Here is a 5,086-nt window from a genome sequence, read left to right on the forward strand (position 1 = left end):
AGTTTTCCCTTAGCCCCTACAGGTAAAAAATCCAGCCTGCTTGGCCACAAGGGTGAGCATGTGGCCTAAGCCAGCCTATCAGTGTTCTTCCCTGAGACTGTCCTAATCTGTGGTGTTGGGAAAAGCTATACTTCCTTGCTGCTACCAAACTTGTAAGAATGAGGGCCTCTGTTCCCTTACTTGTCCCATGAAGAGGTTGGACTGGAAGGTCCCCAAGGACCTTTTCAGCTGTGGCCTGATGTCAGTAGTCATCTGGTGCTCCCTTGCCCTTCCTTGCTGCCCCCCATCCCTCACGGCCTCACACCTGGGATCAGCCCCCTTGGAGAATAAATGGCACAGGAAAGCAGAGGCATGGAGAGGTGACAGTGCTGGCCCTATGACAGCTGTCCCTAGAGCTAGACCTCCTCATTCTCTAGTCCACCTGTTCCACCCATGGGTGCAAGCCCTCCCGGATACCTGGAAGATCCCCTTTTTCATCTATATCCAATTTATCACCCTCTTTTTCATCTACATCCAATTTGTCACCAAATTTCTTAGATTCCACCACCTCAGTATGTCTTGAATCCTCTGCCTCTTTCTTTCCCCGCTGCCTCAGAAGGAGTACAGATCCTTGTCACCTCTCTCTTAGATGACTGTAATCAACTTCCAGCTGCTCTCTCTGATCTTCTAACTCCCTGTAATGCATCCTCCACTCAGTGGCCAGAGGGCTCTGATAAGTCATATGGATCTGATCACAAGTGACACCTGTGACCAGCACATTAGACTCCTCACATCCTGGGCCTTTGCCATACAACTTCCTGTTTCTGGAGTGGCAGTGAATGAAGGTGCCTTGCAAATGTCTACTTTTCTGATGCCTGTCTTTGTCAGTTTGGGCTGCTATAACAAAGTACCATAGATTGGGTGGCTTAGAAACAAGAGAAATTTATTTCTCACAGTTCTGGAGGCTGGAAGTCTGAGATCAGGGTGACAGTGTGTTCAGGTTTTAGTGAGGCCCCTCTTCAGGGTGGCAGACTGCTGACTTTGACTTCATGTTGTATCCTGACATGGTGGAAAGAGGGCTTGAGAACTTTTGGGGGTCTGTTTTATAGGGGCACTAATCCCATTCATGAGGGCTGCACCTGCATGATCTAATCACCTCCCAAAGGTTCCTACCTCCTAATACCATCACCTTGGGGATTAAATTGAAACACATGAATTTGGGGGGTTACAAACATTCAACCCATAATAACCCCTGATTCAAATATGGCGGTCTCTTGGACTCCTTTGGCTGACAATGGCTCCTCTTATGGCTTCCACCTGGGTGACATTCACCAATAATGTTTTGATGAAGTCCCTTCTAGTCTTTTTTTTTTTTTTTTTTTTGAGACAGAATCTCACTCTGTTGCCCAGTCTGGAGTGCAGTGGTGCAATCTTGGCTCACCACAACCTCCATCTCCTGGGTTCCAGTGATTCTTCTGCCTCAGCCTCCCAAGTAGCTGGGATTACAGGCACCCGCCACCACGCCCGGCTAATTTTTGTATTTTTAGTAGAGACGCGGTTTCACTATGTTGGCCAGGCTGGTCTCGAACTCCTGACCTTGTGATCTGCCCACCTCGGCCTCCCAAAGTGTTGGGATTACAGGCGTGAGCCACCGTGCCCAGCCTCCCTTCTAGTCTTAAAAAATAATAATGATAATTGAAATCATAACTTACTATTGTTTTGTGTTCTTTTCTTTTTTTAAAAAAATTATTTATTTGAGACAGGGTCTTGCTCTATCACCCAGGCTGGGGAGTACAGTGGCACAATAAGGCTCACTGAAGCCTCAAATTCCTGGGCTCAAACAATCCTCCTGCCTCAGCCCCTTGAGTAGCTAGTACTACAGGCTCAAGACACCATGCTGGGCTAGTTAAAAAATTTTTTTTTTTTTACAGACAGGGCCTCAGTAGGTTGGCCAAGCTGCTCTCAAACTCCTGGCCCTAAGTGAGCCTCTTGCTTCAGTTTCCCAAAGTTCTGGGATTACAGGTGTAAGCCATTGTGCTTGACCTTGTGTTCTTTTTCACTTCACAATATCTCGCTGGCATCCCTCTACATAATTAGGAATGCTTGAAATCAAAATTGTAAAAGGCTGCCTAGCCATCTGGCTGGATGTGCCATGCACTTAGGACCTGAACATCTCCAAGTTCTCCAGCCTCCCATGAGCACTCAACATCCAAATGGCCTAAGTCCGAGAGCCCACCTGGGTGTCCGGAGGAAGGCTAGAGCCCTCCCAGAGTTTACAATGCTCCAACTCCGGGGATTCTGTTGTTTTGCTTGTCCTTTGTCACCTGCAGCCCCCAGTGCTCTGGGATTTTCCCTCTTCCCTTCTGGTGCCCTCATCGCTCCTTTCTCTCTGTGTTGCTGCAGCTATTTCTGAGACCCGCAGTCTCTGTGTAGACTACAGCCTCTGTCTTAATTTCCCAACATATAGCTGAGTTGGTAAGTCATAACTTACTGACTTTCTGATGGCTTGTTGGTAACACAGAGTGGTGTTTCCCATAGCCATTCATTGCGAACCACCTTTGCCACTTGCCATATTCATGTTTCACCTGTCCTAGCATGCACACTAATATTGGTCTTTCTAGCAATACTCTCCCCTCACCTTTTTGCTTGAGTTTCAGCCTAAGCAAGTATTCTTTTCTTTTCTTTTTCTTTTTTTTTTTTTGAGACGGAGTCTCATTCTGTTGCTAGACTGGAGTGCAGTGGCACGATCTCAGCTCACTGCAGCCTCCGCCTCCCGGGTTCAAGCAATTCTCCTTCCTCAGCCTCCTGAGTAGCTGGGAATCCAGGCGCGCACCACCACAGCCAGCTAATTTTTGTATTTTCAGTAGAGACGGGGTTTCACCATGTTGGCCAGGATGGTCTCGATCTCTTGACTTCGTGATTCACCCACCTCAGTCTCCAAAAGTGCTGGAATTTCAGGCATGAGCCACCGCACCCAGCCGCAAGTATTCAATTTCTTTTTCCTCCATGGCCCACCTAAAATCCTCTCCTGTACAGAACTTCTCTTGGGGTAATACTGGCATGGGGAATTACAATTGATAGTGGGCTCATTTGCTCTGAGTCTCTGCCCTTTCCCAGGGCTCACTGCTGGCGGTCATGGTCTTTAATCCAGGCTGCCGCCTCGTTGCTGGGACCCTGTTCTCCTCAAACCCAAGCCTCTTTTCTTCCGTCCTTTCTATTCCCATGCCAGGGCTGTCATCGACCCCCCACCCCCCGCCCCACCTGCCCCCATGCTGTCGCAAAGCCTGGCCAAAGGAAGCTGAAAATCATTTAACATCACAAGAGATTCTGCAGAGATGCCGCCCAGCCCACAATGAAGAAGGCCTTTTACATTATTAAACAGAATGCTTAACATCGCTGCTTACCGCATCTGCATATGGAGTCAGGGCCTCCCCAAGACAATGAATAGGTACTTGAGGTACATCTGCATGACCAAGAGGCCTCGCCTGCGGGTCCCTAGCAGAACAAAGGCACCGTCTGCCTCCAGGACAAATTTTAGCTGCTCCCCTTAGAGACCCCGGCAACACATCACCGGCAGCTTAAAAAAGAAATAGCGGTTTTGTCTCCTGCCTCCAGCCTTTGAGGATTGAGAAATGTTAAGGTCCAGTCTCCGAGGTCGTGGTCACACAGTTTTAACACTTCCCCCATTCGATCCAGTTATTTGCTTTTATAAATAACACCCAGGGCGGGGGGACATTTGGGGCATAAATTTTTACTCACATTCACAATTTCTTTAGGACAAATACCTACAAGTGGGATTTCTCGGTCACACGATGTGCACTTTTAAAAAGCTTTTCTTATTTCTTGTCAAACGGCCGTTCCAACGGCCGAAGTGATTTGCCGCCCGACTCCCTCCCCTGCACCCCTCCCTGCAGTGAGCAAGGGACCGCCTCACAAAACCCTCCGTAGCATCAAGTGTTATCATTTTTAATCCCTGCTAATTTGATAGGCCAAATATGGTATCTCATTGTTGCTTTAATTTGCATTTCTTTGCGTTCTAGTGGGGTTGAACATCTTTTCATATGTTTATTGGCCATTATTTTGTGAATTGTCTGCTCATTGGGGCCTTGTTTTCTTCATCTCCTGTCTTCTCCAAAGCCCAGGGCTAGCTATGAATTAAACACACCATACATTATTTTTAATTAATCTTCCTTAAACACAGCTCTGATCATGTTACTCCCCTACTTACAAAACCGCTGATGGCTCAGTATTGCCGACAGGATTAAGTCCCAATTCTTTAGCCTGGCTTTCAAGGCCAGTCACAGTGAGCCACAATCTAGCTCCTCTCCTGACTCCACACCTGTATCCACTCTCTCCTCTGCCAAGGTAGACTATCTGATGCTTCTCACCTCTGTCCTTTGCATGCCACTCCCGTTGCCCTCATTCATCCTTAAAGACACAGCTGAAATGTCACTTTCTATTGGGCGATTTCCTACTAGCCCCAGGTTAGATGGCTTTCCCACCTCCTTTCTCTACTCCTGTTGGCAGCACAGATTTGGGTGTCTGGCTCTTCCTCTCCCTCTTTGGACTGTGAGCTCTTGGGTGGGGTGAGGTGTGGGACAGAGATCAGTCTTTTTCCAGTCTGTGGCCTCAGAACCTGAAGCGTAAGATGCGGGGAGGGTTAATCACAAGGGTCGCCTCTCACAGGCCAGGTGCTGCACTGGATGCACTAGATGCTTCATGGCTGCATACACATGTGAATATATGATGGAAGAGAAAAAAAACCAGTTTAAACCCAAACAACTAAAGTTACTTCTAGCATCCAAGGGGTTGAGACAAAATTCACATGGGGTAGGGATAGGGGATACATCTCTATACCGCTGCCTTCCCCTCTAGGGCAAAGAGAAAGTGTGAGAGAGAAAGGAAGTGGTCCAGTGTTAAGTAGAGCATGATAGTGAATTTGGAAAGGTAGAAAGGCAGTCTGGGAGCTGCGTGGGGGCAGGGGCTGGAGAAGGTCGAATTATTCACTATAATGAAGTGGGAGGGAAGATGTAGACATATGTATATTTGAGTTGCCATAGGGTAGCAAACAGTGGGGAGCAGAGAGCTGGCCAAGTAGGCTAGAGGT

The sequence above is a fragment of the Mandrillus leucophaeus genome, unplaced genomic scaffold, assembly GCF_000951045.1.
Source record: "Mandrillus leucophaeus isolate KB7577 unplaced genomic scaffold, Mleu.le_1.0 Scaffold797, whole genome shotgun sequence".
NCBI lineage: Eukaryota > Metazoa > Chordata > Mammalia > Primates > Cercopithecidae > Mandrillus > Mandrillus leucophaeus.